The sequence below is a fragment of the Nycticebus coucang genome, chromosome 17 (genome assembly GCF_027406575.1).
Source record: "Nycticebus coucang isolate mNycCou1 chromosome 17, mNycCou1.pri, whole genome shotgun sequence".
NCBI classification, from domain to species: domain Eukaryota; kingdom Metazoa; phylum Chordata; class Mammalia; order Primates; family Lorisidae; genus Nycticebus; species Nycticebus coucang.
Window position 1 is genome coordinate 74,193,831 of NC_069796.1, and position 24,415 is coordinate 74,218,245.

The following is a 24,415-nucleotide window of genomic DNA, read 5'->3' on the forward strand; positions in this document are numbered from 1 at the left end:
TTCATGCTTGGGACACTCCCCCTCTGGGTGGTTGCTGAGGGCATTAGTCTCCTTCTATCCTACGGCTCCACCAGCTTGTGTCCTTGGGTTCATCCTGGAGTTATATAGTTGGTAGTCTGGGGACAGGAGGGGCAGAGGGAGGAAGTGAATGATTGAGCACCTGATACATAAACAAGTTGGCATGCATTACTGATCCTTCCATCCCATTGGTGAGGACTAGTCACATGGTCCAACCAGCTGCAAGGGAGTCTGGGAAATGTAGTACCTGAATGGGCAGCTGCGTCTCAGCATAAGCATCACACTTTGTTGGGGAAGAGGTTGGTCACCTGGGCCACAGCTGCCACAGTATCATTCATTCATTCCTCATATGGGGTGGCACCTGTGGCTCAGTGAGTAGGGCACCAGACCCATATATTGAGGGTGGCGGGTTTGAACCTGGCCCCCACTAAACTGCAAAAACAAAACAAAACAAAACTGTTGACTGCATTTATTCCTCATACATATAATCCATTCTTTCACTCACTTATTTTTCAGGAGAGGAACTTGAAGTTCAGAAAAATTAGATGATTTGATCAATGTCACAGAGCCTTTGAGTCATACTTCAGTAAGTATTTATTAAGAGTTAGATTGATTAGGTACCCCTTTTTCATGTAGGCTTGTTTTGTCACCAGATTTTACATACAGTATGTTACTTCTCTGTGTGTGTGCGCCGGGAAGGCATGTGGTAGGATTCATTTACCAGGCCTCCCTGATCTTTCCCCATGCCCCAAATAGTGCTTTGCCTTTGACTCCCAGCTTCTCCTTCCCTCTTTCATCTCTTTCCAGAGAATGGGTAGAGAAAGCTAGAGTTGGCAGGAGGCAGAGAGGTAACACAGATGTAAGAGCCAGAGGGGGAGGCGGTGGCAGAAAGAGAGAAAGGAAATCCATGTGGGCCAGATGTCCTAGAAAATTTTCTTCTGTTTGACACATGAGGGGTTTTGGAGCAGCTGCAGTTAGGAAAAATTCAGAGGAAAAATATGAGAAGCATAATTGTGAATTATGAATGTGATTCTCTTTTTAATTTGTTTAAATTGCTTTGGTTTGCTGAGTTGTTCTCTCAGCTGGCGCTCCATGTGAAGAGGCTGGGCTATGGGCCCAGTGTGATCACAGGTTAGCCCCAGGGGAAGGCCCTGTTTACTCCCCTTTTATTCTCAAAAGTGTCCCAGTTTGAACAGTCAAGTGGCCATCTTCACTTTGGGAGGTACTGGCTTTTGAATATGTAGGTATCACCCACAAGGCCAAAACCCCTGTGGGATGGAGGCTGGGGCTAGTTCATCTCTGACTGTCCAGGTGTAGTTCAGCCCTGATGCATAGTAAGTGCCCAAGAAATGGATGCAGGAGGCAGGAAGGAGGGGCTATAGTTTGAGTTCAACACTTCATGGTCCAGTGCCAGCTTCATCTTGCTAAGCTGGCTGTGGTTACAGAGCTCTTTGAACATGGTGAAGCCATGGTAACTCCTGGTGTGGGGCTGCCTACACTGCATGGACAGTGGATGCCACAGGGATGCAGAGAGGGGAGATGTGGTCCTGTAGGAAACAGCCCCCAAACTTCCTACTTCCGAGCCTATGAGCAAGAGGCAGAGTGGAACCAGGACTGCCCTCCAGAACCCACCGACCTGGTCCTACCCTGCGGACCCTGGCTTAAATCTCCCCCAACATCTGCCGTGGGCAGGGGATTGATGATGAGGTCCTAATTCTGAGTGCAAACAAGCCAGAGGTTTGAATTATAGAACTCTCCGGAGAGGAAAATTAAACTTCAATTTTCACTTTTTAAGATGTGTATTTTTTTATTGTAAATAGTTTAAGCGTACCTTAAAATTTTCAAACAAATAAAAAATCATCTATAATCCCCCCATTAAATAAATGTACTATGTGCATTTTGGAATCTTCCCTTCTAGGATTCGGTTTTCCTCTGTAAATCATGTTTCTGTACATCATTATCATCATAGACTGCTGTGTGAATCATCTGTGGCTGCATGACAGATCACCCCAAAATTCAGTGGCAGCCGTGGCTCATGATTCTGCTGGGTTGTTCCTCTGGTCTGGGCTAGAGACAGGGCTGATTTCAGGTGGGCTGACTCACGGATCTGTGATCAGTTGGCTCGGGATGGCCTCCTGTCTGGTGGTGGGCTGCCTCTCAGCTGGGGTCACAGGTGTGTGACTGTGCCCTGTGTTTCTCAGCAGACTGAACAAGCCTGTTCTCATGGTGATGAGATCCAGGAGCAGGAGGAAGAGTGGAAGCTACAGGTCCTCTTGAGGCCCAAGCTTGGAACTTACATTATGTCACTTATATGCAGTCTGTTGATCCAAACAAATCACAAGGCCAGCCCGGATTCAAAGGGGCAAGGAAAGCTCTCCTCTTCTCTTGATGGAGGACCTGCAAAATACTGTGGCCATTTTTGTGATCTACTGTGACTGCATGAAGTTTTGAGTTCTCCTACTTTCTTTCTTTTTTTTTTTTTTTTTGAGACAGACCCTCAAGCCGTCGCCCTGGGTTGAGTACTGTGGCATCACAGCTCACAGCAACCTCCAACTCCTGGGCTCAAGCGATTCTCTTGCCTCAGCCTCGCAAGTAGCTGAGACTACAGGCACCCACCACAAAGCCCGGCTATTTTTTGTTTGCAACCGTCATTGTTGTTTGGCATTGTTGTTTGCAACCGGGTTGGATTCAAACCCGCCAGCTCAGGTGTATATGGCTGGCACCTTAGCTGCTTGAGCCACAGGCGCTGAGCCCCTCCTTTCTAATATATGCTTGTGTTAAAACCATTTTACCTTATTAATACAAAGCCTTCATGACATTATTTTTACTGTCTGCATAGTGGTTTGATAGTAGATAAGCTGCAATTTACTTAAGCATCTGCCAATTGTGGGACATAAAGATTATGTCCCACAATTCTTCCAGTTCTCCCAGTTATAATTAAGCCTATACAGAACATCTTTATGCAGACGGTTATTTTTGTGATTTTGGTTGTTTCCGTGAGACAGGCTCCATAAGTGGAGCCAACAAAGCATAAATGTTTTTAACATTCTTGGTGGATATTGCCAGGTTGCTTTAGTAAACTCCAACTACAGAGGGAAGGAAGACTTTCAGCAGAAGCCTGGATGCAAGTGTTCTCCTGGGACCTCCCGGTTTCCCCTTACGCAGTCAGCTGGAAGGAAACACAACTGCAGGCCCTTCCTTGGGCAATAATTAGTGTCTGTGGTCACTGTTCTCTGAAGGTCAATTCGTGGTTGACCCAGGCCCTTGCCATCTTTTACCTCTTGTCTATTAGAGAGTAGACAATGAGTCTCCAAGCTGGGAACAGGTGGCAGCAGAGATGCACTCCTGTCCAGGATGGCTCTGGCCCCTCCCTATGTACCAGCTCCTGTTCAATCATGATTCCAGGTGATTCTCACAAAACCTCCCGTGATTGGCAACACCGTGGTTGGTCCCACGTGCAGATGGACAGAGAGTAGAAGTAACAATACCTCCTCCCTCCTCGCTTTCCCTGGGTTTGTCCTCCCAGCCAGGGAAACCTCTTCTGCTTCTTCAAAACTTACCCGTTTTCTCTTCTTCTTCCTCATTTCCTCGTGGTTTTAAAATGCAGGCTAACTGATCCGATAAATAATTATGTTCATGGTTATTATGCTTTTCTTCTAGATTACAAACTTAGAGTTTCTAAATATGTTTAGGCCGTAACATGAGGGGAATTGGGGCTCATAAGTTGGTGGAAGCAATGTGGGGTATGTTCATGAGAAATTACAGGTACTTGGAAGGGGCTCTCTTGAGCTCAAAGGGACTGGTACTCGGACAGATAAGGGAGAGTTTATGTGAATAGCATTTGAGGTCACAGAATACAACACACCTAAACGCATCCAATACTGGCCTTGTAAGTGTGGCCAGGTTGTCTAACCTTTTTGTACCTTGTTTTTTTTATGTCTAAAGTTGACATAATAATTCATAAAGAGTTATTGCAAGGAGTTTGGCAATAAATGGCAAGTAGTAATAAATGCATGCATTGAATTAAAAAAGTGACCAGGGCATGAAGAGGTAAGTGGCTTGTTCAAGGCAGCACTGCCTGAAAGTTGGCCCTCTCACCCAGAGAAGCTGCTTCTCAGTCCTCCCACATCCACATCCTTCTCTTCTTGCCATTCAGCCCCAAAAGGTTCAAGTGTCCTGCAATGGCCTTCAAGGCCCTACATGACCTGACCCTCTCCCATCTCTTCCTTCACTGAGCCCCATTGCCTCCAGGCACCTACTCAGTTTCTCCAATGCCCCCTCTCTACGCCAACATCGAGGGTAATGTTTGCTAATATCATTCATTTGCCTGTCATCCTCAGACCTCCTCTTAACAACTCCTTCTTCCAGGAAGCCTTCCCTGACCATTTCCCAGTCCAGAGGGACACCCTCTTGTGGGTTCTCACAGCACACATATTTCTCCTGTCACAGTCATGCCTGGCCTTTGAAACGGCTGGTTTGTTATCTCCATAACAACCTGTGAGGTCCCAGGGTAGGGGTTGTGGCTACTTGTCCCCTGTATTATCTGCAGCTCTTAGCACCGTGCCTGGTGCATCATTTCAACGAGAAATTCTAATGGCATTAATGATTCTGTTTGGCAGGACAGCCTGAGGAGGGCATATCATTAGAATATCCTTTTTGTCTTCCCTGCAGGCCCCTTCCTGACTGGGAGTCAGGTGGGATACAGTCCTGGGGCAGGAGGCAGTGCTGAGTCTGCCCCAGCACACACCCGACTCCCTGCCTTCTCATTTCCCCTTCAGCCTCTCCTGCCCAGATTTCACCACCCACTGCCAACTGCCTCCTCTGATGTCTCCTTGGTGATCTCAGCTCCCAAAGACTTTTCCGAGGAGCACCAGTCCTGCCTAAGATGACTCTCTGATCCTAAGATTTGGGGAAACTCTGCATAATCACAAATTTGTTTGACTTCCATGTATTAATACTTTGGAAATCAGCATGCATCTTAGACTTGATATATATTTAGTTGGCCCTTGAGTAACACAGGTGTTAGGGGCATCATCTCCCCGGGCCATTGAAAATCCATTTGAAAAATGCCATTGAATAACGTTTGACTTCCCCCCCAACTTAATGACTAATAGCCTACCATTGACTGGAAGCCTTACCAAAATAACATAAATAGTTGATTGACACATATTTTGTATGTTACATGTATTATGCACTGTGTTCTTATAAAAAAGTGAGCTAGAGGAAAAGATGTTATTAAAACCACAAGGCAGAGAGAACATGTTCACTATTCACTGAAGGGAAGTAACATCATTAAGTTCTACACTCATTGTCTTCACACTGAGTGGGCTGAGGAGGAGGAGGAAGGGAAGGGGATTGATCTTGCTGCCTGGGCAGGGAGTGGGGGTTGGGGGCGAGGCAGAAGAAAATCAAGGTATCAGTGAACTTGTGCAAAAATTCATGTTGTTTGAAGGTCAATTGTATATATATTAAACCCCAAAATGTTTATTTCCTGAGAAAGTAGTCATTGGGTAAATGAATCATCTTACAATCAATAGCATCTTGCAATTAAGGAAATGTAGAATGGCAAGTTTCATGCAGGTTGGAAAAGTAAATGTCCTGAGAAGTCCTGCAGTAAAGAAATAAAATGAACAGTACTCAATCAAATGCTTCACAAATGAAAGGTGACCACTGAATATTTTTCAAAAGGTACATTAATACTCCAGGGAACTACATTTCTACAAAATGCACTTCAAAAAGCATGCTCTTCAATGTTTATCATTTTAGTTTCTCTCTCCATTTTGCATTTGCTAGTTTTACCTTCTCAGCTAGACCTCGTATTTCCTGAGGGGAGGGAAAACTTCAGAGACATCATGGATAGGACAAGTTCCCACTCTGAAAATATATCACATTCTTTCTCAGGCTCCTAACATGTCATGGTGGTTTTAAGGAGGTATAAATTACACCATTGCTCAAAACATTGCCTCATTCTCCATACAGCAGTGAAAGTGACCTTCACTAGCAATGACGTCTTAATTAGGGAGGTGGACTTCAAAAGTCATGCACTGTGTTGAATCACAACTTGCTCTACTGGGTGACTTAATACAAGTTGCATAATTTCTATAAACCTTAATTTTCCCATGGGTAAAATGGGAAGACAAATAGTTTCTAGCTTCTAGGAAAGAGTAAGGGAGATGCTGTGAGTAGTGGGCTTAGAATAACTCATATAAAAACTCAAATGCTAGTTCTTGTTGCAGTCATTGGATTGTTGGTGTCATCTTGAAATTCCTCCCAAAGTCAGTGGTGGATGGTTTAATTGGCGAGAGAAATCGCTGGATGAAAGATGGGTACTAGATAAAGGAAAGAGGTTAGAATTATTGGCTGGCAGAAAATTGCTATGGAAGAGGTTTTTGGATCTTGTCCTCAGTTAAATACAGTAGGGCCACTGGAGGCAGATAATGCCCAGATCCTGGTCTGTAACGTGCTCTCACACACATTCCATAACCAAATAAGCTCATGTAACTCAATAGGAGCCAAGTATTTGTGATTTCTGAGGGTGTAAGAAGAGTTATTCCACACTCCAAAACAGAAAGTAGAAAACACCTTGCAGAACCACATTTATTCCTCTCTGCTCCCAGAACCTGCAACTTGTGTGAGACAGAAAATAGTCAAATTCCGAGAAAAAGTAGTCAAATTCCAGGTGCATTCGTATCCTCCCCTGGTCAAGAGAGGAAGGAATTGGCATGATTGAGGGCTTTTTGTTTGGTTTTGGGGCTTTGATAGTTCTTGTTGGGATAAAGAAAGAATGTATTATAAATGTCCCCCGGCTTCTAGAAGAAAACTTTCTCAGCTATCACCATAGCCCTTGTCAAAAAAAAAAAAAAAAAAAAATCTCACTTGAAAAGAAAAAAGAACACACAGAAAAGGAAGCAGAGTGAAGGTTCAGTCACTAGGTGGATCTTTCTGTGCAAGTATTTAAGTAAAAATGAAGGTGCTGGAGGGGATGCTGCTCTGCAAACACTTCCCTCCTGGAGCACCTGGGGATGGGGAAGCAGGCCTAGGAGCAGAAGGGGAGGCTGGTGGGGCAGGGGCCAGTGTGGGGAGAGAGTCTATTTTAGGCACCTAACAGTCAGTGACTGCTCATCTTCAGACTCAGGTAACTGAAGCATCCAAGGTCCTCCAAGGTCACACAGGAGGTAACAGGTGCATCTGGGGCACAGATGTAAGTCTGTCTGACACTGGAGACGGCCATTCCTTTTCTCCTGTCATTCCCTGGCACTGAAATCTCAAACTTGACTGGGCTATCAGTGCCCTCTTTGGCTGGGAGTGGATTTGGAATGTACTTACATCCATAAAGAGACTCCCCTAGAACCTCCCTTCCAGGTCTTGAGACCTCAAAAAGTTGCCCCAAGGGCTTAGATCTGGGCTGTCAACGAGTGTGTAAATTCACATGTCCTGTTGCTTTTGTAAGAGCAAATCAATGAGGTTGGATGACTTCTCCATCCTCCACCTCTGCTCTAAGGGTAAACCCTATAAATAAGCTCATAGAGGCAGAAGTACACAGGGGTTACACACACAGTAACCCCTGTGGTGGGGCTCCTTCCAGAACCAGTGTGGGTTCCATTCTCACCTGCACTACCAGGACTCCCATGTAGGGCTGGGTGGGTTACACCCCATGCAAAGGATCCAGATAGTAAGGGCGAGGAGGCTGACACCCAGCCTGTGCCTTTCCCACTCAGCCGTGGTTCCTGGGGCCTCCACCCAGAATAGGATGCCTATGTCAATTCCACAAAGGGTTCACCTGGGCCAGTCCTGGCCCTGCCTGCTGCTTAGAGCTGGGGGGTTTGGTTGAGTTGCAGAGCCTCATTGCGCCTAGGTATCTTCACCTGTAAAATGGGGGCAATGATGTATTTCTCGACTGGGTTTCTGTGAGGGTTCAAGGGGTTAATACTCAGAAAGCAGCTGGATGGGTGCCTGAAGCCTAGCAAACAAAGGCGAGTAGGAAGTAGCCAAAACAGTCATATTGGTACTTGACCGGCACTTTTAAAGGTCAAATTGGAATCTACAGTAATTTCTAATCTTATGTGCTTTTGCTCTAAGCTCCCATGTGCCCATCAGAAGGCCGAGCAAAGCCATCACTGGGCCCAGCACTCCCCCAGCCATCCTGGCTCGTCAGTCTGCCTGGCGCGGCCCACCTGGGTCCCTTACACCAGGGACTGTAGACACAGTACAGGTCCCCAGCCTATCTGTCTGCACTGGAAATGGAAATCAAAAACTGGCTCTTCTTTTTTCTTTTTTAGCTCATCTTCTGTTTTGGACCAATTAAAAGAAAGGCACTTAATAGGCCCTGTGGAAAGGAAACTGAAGTTGTTCCCCAGGCTGAGCTCTGAGCACAGAGGTCAGGGCGGGATTAATAAGGATACTATAAATGCAAACAATGGCTAGTATCTCTGTGGGCAAAGTGCTCTGGTTTGGGAGGAAGGGAGAAAATTAAATTAGAATGGAAACATATAAATTATTTGGATCAGGATAAAAAAGACAATATTAAAGAGTCTATCTGCCAGAAGGATTTTGAGGGTGGTTCAATGAAAGTACCAGGGCCCCACGTGTGACTCCCCACTTCCACCTTGTAACTCTTCCTGATGCCCCACCAGTGGGCTTTTAGTGCTCTTCTGGGATGAGAGATGATTGTATTTGTCAGATTTTCTTTCAAACCAAATATGGATGGTCACCCACCCAATAAGTATTAAACTCCTTCTCTGTCGCAAACCCCAGCCGGTACTGTGAATTCAGAGGGGAACAAAGCCTGCTCTGTGCTGCCCTCAAGGAGCACCCAGATGTGTCACGTGGCCAAGGAGAAGCCTGGTGCTAATCTCCTGCAGCTTTGACCTGGCAGGGTACTAGAGATTCTCATAGCATTTGCTCACTTTTTTTGTTTTTTTGAAACAGAGTCTTCCTATGTCACCTTCAGCAGAGTGCTGTAGTATCACAGCTCACAGCAACTTCAAACTCTAGGGCTTAAGCAATTCTCTTGCTGCAGCCTCCCAAGTAGCTGGGACTACAGGCGCCTGCCACAATGCCTGGCTATGTTTTTGTTGCAGTTGTCATTGCTGTTGTTTAGCAGGCCTGGGCCAGGTTCCATCCCACCTGCCTCAATGTATGTGGCTGGCGCCCTGACCACTGAGCTATGGGTGCCAAGTCTGCTCACTTTTTTCTCATGGCATTTCCTATAACCCTGTCAGAAGGCAAACGGAATTATGACACCCATTCTACAGATGAGGAAGCTGAGGCTCAAAGAATTGAGGGAACTGTCTTTGGCCTTCAAAGACCAAGTTCCCATCCACCATGCCAACAGGTACTCTGTTTTATGTGTACTTATATACACATCTGTAGGGCACTGGCTGTCCAGTAACCTGCGATTAGCATTCCTGGAAGGCTTCCTGGAGGTAGTGACACCTAGTAGAATAATAAAGGAAAGGCCTTGAATGCCAAGCCAAGGAATTTGAATTTTATCAATTTTTTTTTCTTTTTTGGGCAGAGATGAGACATAATCATATCCTCAACAGACTAATACACAATAAGCAGTGACTAAGTGCCAGATAATCTTCTAGGCTCAGAGAGAGTTGGAGAGATTTAATATTTGATGCAGTCCCTGCCTTCTCATGGCTTCAGTCTAGTAACAGAGATGAAACATCTTTATTTATTTATTCATTTTTACTTATTTATTTTTTTGAGACAGAGTCTCACTCTGTCGCCCTAGATAGAATACTGTATCATCATTGTAGCTCACAGCAACCTCAAACTCTTGGGCTCAAGAGATAACTCCTGCCTCAACCTCCCAAGTAGCTGGGACTATAGACACCTGCCACCCCTGGCTAGTTTTTCTATTTTCAGTAGAGACGGGGTGTGGGGGTGTCTCACTTTGGCTCAGGCTGGTTTTGAACTCCTGAGCTCAAGCAATCTTGGCCTCACAGAGTGCTAGGAATACAGGCGTCAGCCACTATGCCCTGCTAAATTTATTAAAAATTACTGTGTGAATAAACCAATGAATGCCAAGTGCCAAACACAGGCAGAGACTACATGCTGTGGAGGTGGCCGGAGGGAGCTGAATGGGCTCTGGGGTGGTCAGGGAAGGGAATCTTACAGGGGAAATTGGACAGATTCAGAGGGAGAAACAGGGAAAGCTCCAGAAAGAGTTCATCTTGAGGGTTGGGGCCCAGTCTTTGGCATTGTGGTGTCCCCAGTGTTGAGGCAAAGCCTGCCATAGCAGGTAATGGTGCACGCTTGCTGAATGAATGAATAAGAAGGTGTAAGGGAGCAACTGCGGGTTACAGGGACCACTGGCTATGGAGCCTCTGACCACCAAGTGCAGTCCAATTGTCTTGTGACCCCACCACCACAAGCTTTCTTAGCTTTTGTTTTTTCCAAGGCCTTCAAGCATCATGTCATCTGTTGGAGAAGCAAGCAGACTCTGTACAGGGGAATAGCAAGAAAAAATATGGGAGAAGTTGGGGGTGGGGAAAGCAGAAGGAGGAAGCCTTGAATGACAGGAGGCCAAAAGTTTAGCAATTTGGAAGCAGCCATTGAGGTGTCTGAACTTAGAAGCAGCAAGAGGTAAAATTTGATTTGGGGAAGATTAATCTGGCTTTCTGACGAGGAAAACAGGCAAATGGTATAGGAGAAGATTTCAGGAAGTAACTTCTGCTATTTAAAGGATGCGAATCTTTTCATCCAGAAATTTGACTTCTTTCTGGACATTTGCCCCAAGGATATTGAACAAGTCCAGAGAAAACAAACAAACAAAAAAAAACAAACAAAGGAACATAAAACCCCTTCAGGAGATCCTACAGAATGCGGAGTCCCTCCCTCTAGTGGTGCAGGGCACAGCAACCGGGCGGCTCCAACACCCGGGCTTTTTTTTTTTTTTTTTTTGCAGTTTTTTGGCGGGGCCAGGTTTGAACCTGCCGCCTCCGGATATGGGACCGATGCTCTACTCCTTGAGCCACAGGCGCCGCCCTCTTCTTGCTGTTTTCCTGCTGTTGTTCAGTTCAGGGCCTCTTTACCGGCTGTTCCCTCTGCCTGGAATGCTCTTCCCCCCCCTTGGTCTTGTGTCTCAATCCTTCTCATCTTTGCTCAAATGCCCCTTGTCAGGGAGACCTTCCCTGACCGCCCTATTGAAATTTTCCTGCACTCCCCATTTCCACCACACACCTGCCACCCCAGGCAGCCGGCACCTCTTACCATCTGACACGCTCCGTATCTGACCTATCATCCGTCCCACACCCCCACCCATGCACCCGCTGGAACATCAGCTGTGGAGGCCACAGTTGCCTGTTTTGCACAAAGGCTATATCCCCATCGCTAAGCAGTGCTTAACACGGAGTATGTGCTCAGTGAAGAAAGAGACAAAGGAACGACGTGGGAAGATGGTGGGCCTGAGTCCAGGGAGCAGGCCAGGAGAGCCCCTTGCTCCCTGCAGGCTGGCCTCCTGGAGGCTGGCCCAGGTCTCTCTGTTCCCTTCTGGCCTGAGTCAGGAGCCACAGCTGTGATGACACTTTCTAACTAATCACAGCTGGCTTCGGCTCTCAGTGGGGTCATTTCCTGTCATAATGAAACCTTTCTAAACATAGCTACCCAAAACCAAATGTCACAGTGCTTACACCACTGCGTACAGCTGTTTTGTACGGGAAAGGGATTCTAGGCCTCCAGTCAGAAGAGATGAACTCATGTCTAAAATAGCCACCGATATTTCTTTCCTGGGTGTGGCCTTTCTCTTCTCTGAGCCTCAGTTTCCTCTTCTGTAAAGTGGGACTAGTACTAGAACTATGTCCCACAGTGTTGTGAAAAATTCAAGAATTAAGTCACATCAGAGCTTTTTAGAAGTCGAAAAGCATCACATATGATTACATGAGTGAAGGCACCAGGGAAAATAGGGAAAGTGAAGTGTGAGAACAGACAAATGGGGACATTTCCTAAAGTTAATTCCCTAAGCTTGGGACCACCCCTCAGCCCCGCCACCCCAGCCAGAATTACTGGTGCCAGTGTGATGCTCCTTTAACCTCATTTTCTTTGTCTGCAGAGTCTAAGTTCAAGTAGAGATCTGAATTGTAGCAGAATTTCCTAGGGGAGTAGAACCTTCTAGATACTTTGTTTTTATTTATTTTGCTTTGTGCTGGTGCTTGAGAAATCGTGAGGAAAGAGGAAAGAGATGTGCCTAAGGGGCTGAGCCCTGCATTACTTAAGACACAGAGATGGTGACAGCAGGGTACGGGGAATGAGGAGTTCAGGAAAGTGACCTGGGAAGTGTTTCCAGCCCTACCTCATTGCTTCAAGTTTCCAGAAATGTTCCCTGCAGGAACCAGGAACTGACAGTGAATAGAGGGCGGACTCCACACCACTTACAGTGTCAGCCTCAGGGCTCAATTTATTCCCCACCTGCCCTCAGGTCCAGGGCTCCCATTTCTGCCATGTCCAGCCCTTTATATATGACTTTGATAAACAACTATGTACAAATGGTGTCTTGGCTGCATCCTTGGTTTCCTGGCCTGCTACGGGAAAGAAGAAGAGGGACCCTCTCAACACAGGCTTTGCTCCACCTTCCACTAGCCCAGCCACCCCCAAACACATCCACTGACTCAGAGCCCATAAAGAAATCAACAACTGGGGCGGCGCCTGTGGCTCAGTGAGTAGGGCGCCAGCCCCATATGCCGAGGGTGGTGGGTTCAAACCCAGCCCCGGCCAAACTGCAACAAAAAAATAGCCGGGCGTTGTGGCGGGCGCCTGTAGTCCCCGCTGCTCGGGAGGCTGAGGCAGGAGAATCGCGTAAGCCCAAGAGTTGGAGGTTGCTGTGAGCCGTGTGACGCCACGGCACTCTACCTGAGGTGGTACAGTGAGACTCTGTCTCTACAAAAAAAAAAAAAAAGAAATCAACAACTAACAGCCCTTAATGATTCCTGCAAGTTCCCCTAACCTTGTCTAACTGAATCTGCTACTGTTCCTGACTAGAAGTTTAACAAAAAAACCAATGGCACCAAGTGGAAAATGGGTAAAAAAAAAAAATGACCTAAGGTAAAAAAGAATCAGCACAGAAGGCAGATCCATTTCATCCTCCCTGCAACTAAGATCTACTGGCACAGAGTGACAGGAGCCCTACAATGGGAAGAACACTGAGGTTGTTCACAGTCGTGTAAATCCAGTTAAGAGTGTTGCAATAGATTAGTAATGTCTGCCTCAGACAAAGGAGGAGGACCTGGCGTCTATATGTCATATATAATATCTCTCCTTTAAAAAAGATACTCTGCACTGTGAGACATACAATCAATCTACTGAAAGCTTTTCAGGAAAATGTCTATGTTAATGATAGATGTTGATTATTGGATGGACCCAAGTTTCAGAAACATAAAATAAGAGTACATAGGCGTTGCCAAGAAAGAAATTGTTATTTACGATCCCTTCTCTATCAAAATCTACTTGACCTCTTCAACTAAAAATTTGATGAGCATTCTTTGGAGTACAAATTAATGTTTTGAACCTACTCTGATTTTTTTCCACTCTGCTGTTTCTTTCTTCGGTGTGGGGTGAGGAAGGGGAGAGGTGGAAATGGGGAGAAGTTTCTTCCATGTGTTGTGTCCGCACCTAGTAGATGCTCAGCAAATATTTGTTGAATGAATTTTGAATGACAAACTCAGTTTCTGCATAAATGTTCATGGTTCATAAATGTTGTACTATAGTTAAATTTACACATACTATTTTATCCCTTGTCATTCTTTTTCTCACTCTCTGTGAGCAGACACTGTGACTGTTAGTTGGAAAAACATGGACAGGCATCGTCTCATTGTTCTTCTGAGTGAGGAGATGGGGTCCGTGGAAGCTGGGAAGGGCTTTCCTGCTAATTTGGTGCTACTTTTGTGTCTACATGTTTGCTGGTTGTCTCTCCCTCCTATCTTTCTTAATCTTTTTCCATCCTTGGATCCCTAATCTTATGAGCCCGGGATTCTCAACCACGGCACTACTGACATTCTGGGTGGCGTCATTCTTTGTGTGTGTGGGGGGAACCTTGTTGTGCACTATGACATTTAACGGTATCCCTCACCTCTACCCACTAGATATGAGAGGCTACACCCCACCTCCCCCCACCCAGTTGTGACAACCAAAAATATCTTTTTTTTAATTTTCCAGTATTTTATTAGGCAATTTTTAAAACATTACAGTACAGTTGAAAGAATTACACAGTGACCAGCCCTATACCCACCACATACATTTCATAATTTTTTTCTTCTTCTTCTTCACATGTAGGGAATTTGTTCATAGGGAGGCCACGAGTTTTGTGCCCCTCATCACAATGACCCTGGATTTCTGTGGGGTGTGTTATAAACAGAGGAGCCATTTTTCAGGCCCCCTGCAACAATATCTTAAGATAAATCGCTCAGGGTGAGAACCATTGTTATAACCTCCCTGGGAAACTTGGCTGGTTTCTTCTTTCTGAGCAATTTCAGGATTAATGTCACCTCCTCAGTGAGCCTTCTGACCATGCAGTCCAAATCAGCATCAAGCCCCCGTCACCATCGTCTGACCCAGTTTCATTGAGGAGCAGTGTGATAATTTCTTTCTTTCTTTTTCTTTTCTTTTCTTTCTTTCTTTTTCTTTTTTTTTTTTTTTGAGACAGAGTCCCACTTTGTCACCCTGGGCAGAGTGCCATGGTATCATAGCTAACAACAACTTCAAACTCTTAGGCTCAAGCTATCCTCTGGCCTCAGCCTGAGTAGCTGGGACTACAGATGCCCACCACAACTCGCTTTTGCTCAGGCTGGTCTCAACCCCTCAGCTCAAGAAATCCACCTGTCTTGGCCTCCCAGAGTCCAAGGATTACAGGCGTCAGCACTGCACCCAGCCACTCTCCTAATTTCTTAAAGCATATTTTGTTTGCTGTCTGCTTCTTTCTGCTATAGACTGAGCTGCACGAGGAACATTTTCTATCTTGATTATCTCTCTGTCCCTAGGGCCTTGGTAAATTCTTGAATGGATAGATAGAGGTGACACACCAAGTTGCCAGCCAAAAGAAGTTTGAGGAAGAGCATTCCAGGCTGAGGGAACAGCCTTTGCAAAGCTCACAGGCAGGGATGGGTGTGTCTAATGGAAGGCTGCCAGAGAGGGCAGGAGGGAATTGGAGGAGAAAGCTCTGAGAACCGAAAGAGCCCAGTTAGGAGGCCCAGGCAAGGGGCAATAGCTCTTCTAGAGTGACAGCAGGCCCTCTGGAAACCTCCCAGTTGCCCCAGTGTCCAAGGATTACAGGCGTCAGCACTGCACCCAGCCACTCTCCTAAGAGAGGCCCACACTCTCTTCATTTCCTGTCACCCAGTCTGAATGCCTAAGGCTGAAGCCAGAGCTGGTGTGACTCCCAAGCCACACCTCAGTGTGAGAAAGTCTTTCCATCCAGTAGGCAAAGCCACGTGAGCAGCTCGATGCTGAGCAGAAGGTGGCTAACCTAACCCTAACCCTCATGGCTTGGCCCTCAGTCAGCTACGTAGGCCCAGGCCCACAAGCACAACCCCGACGGGGAATCTCTGGATTCTCCTTTCCCAGCTCCTCACAAACGTCAGCTTAAACAAGCGATATTGAGGAAAGATCACTGAAGAGACACGTTATTCCCTGTTAAGCCAGCCTGCAGGTCTTAGGGGTGTTAACTCAGCCTTATCCCAGGGGCCTTCCTGCTTTCCACTTTAGTACTACGACGGGGCTGGAGTTAAAAGTCTTCAAGAAAAAGTTGCATTTCTGCCTTTAACATGGAGAACATTAAGGCACTCAGTGTCTCCTATGGAAGATGACTTTCGGAAATAGTAACAGGTAACTCTTTGTTAAAAAAAAATACTTATCGGGTGGCGCCTGTGGCTCAAGGAGTAGGGCACCGGTCCCATATGCCGGAGGTGGCGGGTTCAAACCTAGCCCCGGCCAAAAAAAAAAAAATACTTATCATGTTCTATAATCTATTCCAATCACTTTGTACTTATTAACTTTTTTGTACTGTATTATTTTTATTTTTAAAAATTTTAGATTAATATAAGGGTACATACGATTAGGTTACATTGTTTGTGTTTGTTAGGTAAAGTTCAAGTTGCCGTTGAGCCCCTCCCCCAGGAGTTGTGCCCTATGCCCCTAAGCTGTGCCTGTCAGGTGAGAGCAGACAAAGCCCCCTTCTCCTTCCCCCTCGTCCCTCTCTTCTCTCCCCTCGCCCGCTCCTTGAATTTAATCGTGTTTTTCTCTCGTGTGAGCATGTAGCTGCTCACCTACTGGTTTCATATTAGCATCGAGTGTGCCTGATATTGCTTTTCCATTCTGGTGATACTTTCCTTAGGAGGATGTTCCCGACCACCCTGTGAGGGGCACGCCTTTATCTTCACCCTCATTTTACAGACAAGAAAACTGAGGCCCAGTAGGTAAAGTAATTTGCCCAGATTCACTAAGGATGCTCAGGCTTCTAAAACATCTAAGGTGTAACCAGGAAGTCCCCACCCTGACCCTGAAATAATATTCTCTTTTCTAAAATGAATGCTACAGTGTGTTGTAATAATACCTTTTCAAATGAGCATTCCCTTTGCCCCAGCAATCCCACTGCTGGGAACTGAAGCTAAGAGTATAAATGTTTAGCCGCAGGGACAGAGACTTGACAGGAAGCAGAGGGTCACGAGACTCTCCACAGAGAGGGGCTGTTTAAATAAACTGTGGTGCCTCCATGTAAAAGTAGCAATCAGAATGACATCTATTGGTAGCTACCAACATGGAAAGACATCTAAACTATATATTTTAACATAAAAGTTCACAACAGTTGAGTTTTTGGATACAGCGATTTCGTCTGAAGAGTGGGATTCCCACTGATTTTTAATTTCTTCTTGCTACTTGTCTGTAACCTCTAATTTCTCTGCAATGAACATGTACCACACTTGTAATAAGGAAAAAACCCAATAAAAGTTATTGAATAAAAGAATAAACAGCCAGAAATCATTCTCTCCTGGGGAATCAGTGAGCTGCCTCTTACCTGACATCAGAGACTATGGGAGCTTTGCAGCTTTCCATTTGTTCATCATCATCTACGGTCGGCCAACGGGGCTAGCAGATGGATGTTTACCTGCTTCTCTTTGTGAGGTCACCTTGACAGAAGCCCTGCCCTGCTCAAGGCGTCTGGCTCTGCACAACCTTCTTGTTTTCTGGGTTCTTACAACCTGCACCTCCCTGGTGTTCTCGGATATAGGGATTATGAAAGTTCTGCTGTTCTGTGTCTGGTTGCAAACAGCCCCTTTCCACCATATCTCCAGCCCCCTTCCTCCTTCGGGCCTCTGGACTGGGTCCCCTTGGCCCCCACCTGCCCTCCTCTGTCTGTGTAACTTGTGATTTGAGGTAAGGGTTGTTGAAATACAGTTCTGATGACATCCATTCCCCTACTCAAAAACGCTACCCATGGCACCAAACCCAAACTCACAACTTTTCATCCAGAGCGTTCAAGAGCTTTCAGCCTGGTGTCCCCTTCCTCCCCATTGACAACCTTCCCCCAATCAAACAGAACCACTGATTCTACCCCAAAATGCAGTCCGCCACCAAGCCTTTGCTCACACTGGGTCTTCCACTGGATACTGTCCCTCCAGTGGATACTGTCCCTCCACAGTTCCAGGAGCTCCTCGAGACTGTTCCACACTAGCTCATCCTCACCAGTTCCCCAGCCCGGCTTCCTTTCCCATAGTGACCAGTCCTTCCTCCCCAGTCTTGAAGGCTTTTATTCACACTTCCTTCCTGGCAGTGAGCATTTTTTACTTGCCATTTGGTTGAGTGTCTTGGTTAAGGCTATATTTTCCTTGAGGGAAACAGCCCTTTTTATTTATCCCCACACCCCATGAGTTTAGCAAAAAGTCTAGGACAGAGCAGGTGCAAAGTCTGCCTGGTTACCAAATGAATGGATCCTCCCACTCAACAGTGTAAAAGTCATCCTGTTTCAGAGAACAGAAGACAGGAACTGAGACAGAGAGGAACAGAGTCAGCTCCAATGTCAACCTCTGAAAAGAAAAGCCATGGCCAACCCCAAGGAGGATGCAGAGGCAGAGACCCCAGCGAGGGTCAGGGGTTACACAGTGGAGGAGGAGCTATGGGCCACGGCAGGAGCCTGATGTCATCGGTAGTGGGGGAAGCAAGGAGAGAGGTGGAGGAACAGAGGGGAAACTGAGCAGATAACCAAATATGCCCTCCCTGCCCTATGCTGTGACCTGCATGAGACTCCCCTTCTCCAACTTAGACACTACCCTTGGAAAAGAAGGGAGGAGACAGAATTCTGGATTTGAATATAATTCTGAAATAACCTAACTTACTTGAAAATGACTGGGCTGAGTTTTCTGCTTCAAGCAGAAGTGAAGATCAGAGTCAGACATTATGTGGAATTGTAGACAAGGAAATCACCACTTTCCATCTCTGAATTGTGTCATCTTTTTATACGTAAAATTGTGTCCCAAGTGTTTAATACACATAATCTCATTTAACTAGGGAGACCTGCCACTTATTGCTTTAACTGGCAAAATCCTGCACCTGCAGGGGGTGCTGTTACTAACTGCCCTAGGATGGGGGCCTCAGCCGACCACAACTTATGGTCGTCCTACATCTAACCCTCCCAGCACCCCTATGAGAAGGCAGCATTTTTATGCCTGTTTCCAGATGGAGAAAGCAATACCTAAAATGATTAAGCACAAGTCCAAAATAAATGAAGGAGACGAAATGTAAGACCAGGTGGTGGTTATTGCCTACGGCCCTGTGGTTCCCACTTTGCACAGGACTCTCATCGCTGGCTCTACGCAGCTTCCCCTCCTCACCCGTCTCACTTCTCGGGCCAACAGAAACATAATGAGACCAAATATGTAATATTATGTTTTCTAGGGAAAGAAAACAAGTAAAATCGGTTTTCATATCAATTTTATTTAATCTAGTATATTCAAAATAGTGTTGTATTATTCAATATGCAACCAATATAAGATAATTATTCATGAGATACTTTTTCTTTTTCTTCCTCTCCTTCCTTTCCTCCTCCTCCTCTTTCTTCTCTCTTGTAATCAGTCTTTGAAGTTTATTCTCACAGCATCTTTCAGGGACCAGCCACCCTTCGGGGGCTCCATAGCCGCGTATGGCTAGAGTCTACCATTTGGACAGGTCTAGCCATGGCTGTGGCTGAGCAGAAACCAGCAGCCCCACCAGGTCACAGGCACACTGCCATCTGGTGGACACATATTCCTCTTCAGGAAAACCATCTGTGTCTGGGGTAACAGCATCATCCACCCCAGGATCAGCTCCCCAGACAGGAGAACTTGGGGTAGGAGGGAGCGTTGTTGCTGAGGACGTTCCAAGAGCAGGTACAACTCCCACAGAGCAAGTTCAAGTTTACATTCGCTGTTGGCAAACCTTGGCCATGTGCATTCTCGTTTCCTAATTGCAAAAAGATTTAGCAGAAAATCATACTGGTTTTCAGAATGCATGTTTAAAATAATTACTTATACTTTTCTTTCACAACTAACTTAACCGCATGGTTGTGTAAAGAGAACCTCCCTAAAAATCTATGTAGCCTCTTTTGAGTTCATGGTAAAAACTTTTCTTCTGCTGCTATAACAAAATACCATACACTAAGTGGCTTATGAACAATAGAAATTTATTTCTCACAGTTCTGGAAGCTGAGAAATCCATACTTAAGATTCAGTGTCTGTCTGGTGGGAACCCACTTTCTAGTTCATATATGGCACCTTCTTACTGTGTCCTCACCTGGTGGAGGCAGCAAGGCCTATCCTATAAGGGCCCTAATCCTATTTGTGAGGGCTCCACCCTCATATCCTCATCATTTCCCAAGGGCTCCACCTCCTAACATCAGGGTCCTGGTGATGAGATTTCAACATATGAACGTGGGGTGACACAAACATTGAGACCACAGCATCTGCCAAGTTGACTCTTCATCACCCAAGTTGGGTGGGTGTGGTTATTCTCAACTTTCAGTTAACCAATTCCAATGTGAATAATTGATTAAGGATAATTGATTAGGGCTGATGTGATTCCAGACTTCCGAATTACTCCACATTCGAGAGGCAGTTTTGAACACAACTTTGCGTGAATAAAATGATAAACGTTATGACTATACCACTCTAGAGAGGTGTGTTTAGAGCTGAGATGGCTGGGCTGGGAAACAAGAGTCGGGACATTCAGTGATTTGCAGTCGAGAATGTTTTCAGCACCATGCTGTCCTCAGGGTAGTGCTAGGTCTTGTACAGACACAGACACGACTTTTGCCTCTGAAGAGATTAGAGTCCCTCCAAGAGAGACATGCAAAACCAGCCTAGAAAAATAGCAAGAGAAATAGCATCAGGAACATTCATGCAGGGAGAATGGGGACCAAAGACCCCATTCTCAGCAAGGGAAAGCACCCCCAGAGAAGAGGGAAAACAGAGAAAGGAGCTGGCAAGGCAGAATAAAAACAATATAACTGGCTTACTTTTACCATAACAGTTGAATTACTTGTCTGGGCAGTTTCTGCTTTTACTGGAAGCCTGGCCTGTAAGGGGTGCAGCTTACAAACACCCCTGCTGGGTCTGTAAGCACTCTGACGAACAATGGCCATAGCAGAGGCTGCATGGTACAAAGCCTGAGAAGGGACACTAACCAGGCCAACCCCTGCCCAGTCAATAGTCAACACCTTCCAGAAACAAGTACCCATTATGGGGATTTGTATATGGCCAGGGCAGAGATCAAGGGAACAGCCTGAGCCTTGAGAAATAGGCAGGAGGGCTTGTACCCTAACCATGGAGGGAAACACCTCTGGGTGGAGATAAGGGGGAAATTCCTTTTCCCCACTGATTCTTCAGAGGAGAACTGACAGCACCACGTCTGCTCCACAGAGAAACTAGAGGCGTCTAACTTCCTCCAAGGGCTCTGTGTGCGTGACCACAGGCAGGAGGCTGCCCACACACAAGGCTCAGGTTCCGGATTTCTCAAGGCTGCCCAAACCCTTAACGTTAACGATTATAGGTAGAATAAGAACTAACCTGCTTACTCAGAGAAACTGCTGACATGTTTGTTCCCTTCCTCAGCTTATCTTCTCGGCTAAATAAGAAAATAGCCTTCCATAAAAGCTGGATGGAATAAGCACTCAGGGCTACTTGCTGAAGGCCCACAAGCTAGTGGTGGTCCCCTGCGTCCCACCTTTTAAAACTCTATTCTGTGTGTCCTGTCTCTTCGTCTCTCACCACTTTTACCTTCACTTTCCCCCGTCCACAGCTGCCAGTTTCGCGGGTCTCAAAGCACCCTGGCCCCGGGGCAGGACCCGGCACATTCACCCACAAGGCAGAATGTAAACTGGGTGTAAAGCAAAGTGTTGGAGATGGATGAGAAGGGAATTAGTTCTGATCCCAGTTCTGCCATCTGCAGCTGGGTGACTGTCACCATCACACAACCTCTCTGTTCCTCTGCTTTATCATCTGTACACAGCAAGATACGATCTGGGCAATTTATACTTCTAGAGTGAGGAGCCAAAGACCCAGGAGAGACAGACATCCAAGAATCTCAGCCAGTGGCTATGGAAGAGTCCTGGGCAGTGGGAGCAGCGGGAGGGGCAGGAAGGAGGGGAAAGGTACTCAGCTGACAACCTAGAGGCAGGGGATGGGGGAGGTGGTGTCTGGTTTATTCCCGGGAAGGTTACAAATTGCCTCAGCCATAGGCAGGAAGGTGGTCTAAATTGTTGATTTCAAGAATCTAGAATCAAAAAGAATTTTTGACATAATTCAGTAAAACAGGTCCTAAGGACTATTTTGCAGAATGTTAGTACCTAATAATATTTTTTTTTCCTTTGAGACTCACTCAGTCACCCTGGGCAGATTGCCATGGCCTTATAGCTCACAGCAAACTCAAACTCTTGGGCTCAAGAGATCCTCTTGCCTCAGCCTCTTGAGTAGCTGAGACTAGAGGCACCCACCACAACACCTGGCTATTTTTAGAAATGGGGTCTCACTCTTGCTCAGTCTGGTCTCCAACTCCTGAGCTCAGGCAATCCACCCACCTCGGCCTTCCAGAGTGCTAGGATTACAGGCGTGGTACTCGCCCAGCCTAGTAGACCTGATTGCAAGAGGGACTTTACCTAAAATATATATATATAAGAAATATATATAAAAAAAAGAATAGATATTTAACAAAGCAGACGTATTTGCTACAGGACTTCTCAGGGCCTTTAGCATTCTGACTTTCCCTGAGGGCAAGAGAGTGTGCAGCATTTCCCAGGCTTAGTTAACCTCAGAACAATTTTATTTATTTATTTATTTATTTATTTATTTTTACTTAATCTGGAAGCTTAGAAATCCACAGTTGAAGGGCTATCAGGTGAGGGCCTTCCTTTTTTTTTTTTTTTTTTTGTGGTATTTGGCCGGGGCTGGGATTGAACCCGCCACCTCCGGCATATGGGACCAGCGCCCTACTACTTGAGCCACAGGCACCGCCCCAGCCTTCCTTTTTTTTTTATTGTTGGGGATTCATTGAGGGTACAAAAAGCCAGGTTACACTGATTGCATTTATTAGGTAAAGTCCCTATTACTGGAAAACGCTCCAGTGAACACACTTTAAGAAACACCACTCTGGGCGGCGCATGTGGCTCAAGGAGTAGGGCGCTGGTCCCATATGCCAGAGGTGGCGGGTTCAAACCTAGCCCTGGCCAAAAACCAAAAAAAAAAAAAAGAAGAAACACCACTCTAGTCCTGCCTTTTGCAAGAGAGAGGAAAACTAAAAAGGTGAAAGGCAAACCTAACATGGACAAAAACAGTAGCAGAGCCAAGACTGACATTTTGTCTTTTAGATTCCAATACCCAGTGAATTTCTTTCTATTTCTTATTTTTTCAATTTGATTTATACACTATTTAAGGCACACAAAAAGATACAAAGACTAATGCAAGATATCCAGGCACCACCACCCGCTTTAAGGAATAAAACATCACCAATACAACAAAACCCCCAGGGGTGCCCATTGTGCCTACAGGGAACCCCCAATCCTGAATTGGGGGATATGATACAAGGAAATCCTGGTGGAATTTCAAATAAGTCACATTATCTTCAGAAGGCCTTCTCAGCACCTACTCTAATTTCTAAATTGTGATAATCTGAGAATTCAAAAGAAAAACTAAACCAAAAAATCCCACTTGGCCCAGAATAGCAAAGATTAAAAATAGATCAAGAGAATCCTCTGCTTGCCCACCAACAGCTAACAGTGCATCCAGAGAAATTTTATGAATCAGTGAACTCGCCATTCTCAAATGAGCTCTTCAGATGGTTTATTAATTCTGTTTATTGTAGGGGTTCTTCTTACTTCATTCTGTGAGAGATTTTTGCATGAACTCACCATATCTCCCTTCCTACCCTCAGGCCAGATGGGGAGCCGGGTGCTGTATACATGTTTAATGGTAGCACAGTAAAAATATTTGCTTTCAGTAGCTTCCAGCTACTGAATGGAGGTAGGGCTGTCTACTAGAGTTGCCAGACTTCATTCTAATGAGAACAGAAATAAAGACTGATTAAATCAAATTCCCCATAGTGTAGAACCACTTAAATAAATGTTTCATATTGTTTGTATGATGCTTTTAAAATGTAACAGCTGCTTATGTAACCATTACGCTGGACATAAATCATTCATTGCCATCACCGCCGTCACAGCAGCACTCAGCTCTCTTTTTCTGTGACTGACATTTTCATTACCAGGAAATTTTCATGCTCTTTGGGTTCCTGTCTTCCCTGAGTCCTGGGTAGCAGGAGAGTGAGTGAGGGGACGTGAAATGGAAAGCAGGGAGGAAGCCACCATTTATGGATGGGCTGTTTTGCATGAGTCCCATTGGGCTGCCATTTCCAATGTCATCCTTGTTACAAGGAGGCATTGTTGTTCTGCCTTAGAGACACTGACGCCGTGGAAATGAAATAACTTTGCAAAGTCCCATAGTAAGTCACAGGGTCTGAAACTGAACCCAAGTGTGTCTGAGCATTGGCACATCACACAAGGCTGCCTCAGGACAAAGCGTGCATCACAACTTCAGATTCCACACACCTTAGGCCTTTTGGCAATGATAGTGTTACCGAATGAAGAGGGTCTGGCCACCTGTCCCTGTCAGCCAATATGCAGAGACGGGGATAGGTCCAAACTACCTTTATGCATCAGAAGGCCAGTGATCCTGGAGAACGGCGAGAGTAGCCTCTCAATTCAGTAGCCTCAGTTACAATTCTAATAACTTTAATAATGAAATACAGGGAAACCAACCTAGACAATTTTAACTTTTTCTGGTAGGAAGTAACATCGAAGTAGTCTCCATTTTAACAATGCAAAATGTTTACACAATAGAAAGGTGATTTTCATTGTAACAAAATATCTGAGAGAATCATT

The 24,415-nt window shown here is 45.7% G+C and overlaps 1 protein-coding gene and 1 non-coding gene across 2 annotated transcripts in view; one reads left to right on the forward strand and one right to left on the reverse strand.

The window, feature by feature from the left end:
• KCNIP1 (potassium voltage-gated channel interacting protein 1) overlaps nucleotides 1-24,415 on the forward strand; it is a 396,149-nt gene that overhangs the window by 43,135 nt on the left and 328,599 nt on the right. The window lies entirely within an intron of this gene.
• On the reverse strand, nucleotides 14,285-14,410 carry LOC128569436 (small nucleolar RNA SNORA11). The gene has a single exon (XR_008375382.1). It is a non-coding gene; the product is annotated as a small nucleolar RNA SNORA11 (small nucleolar RNA).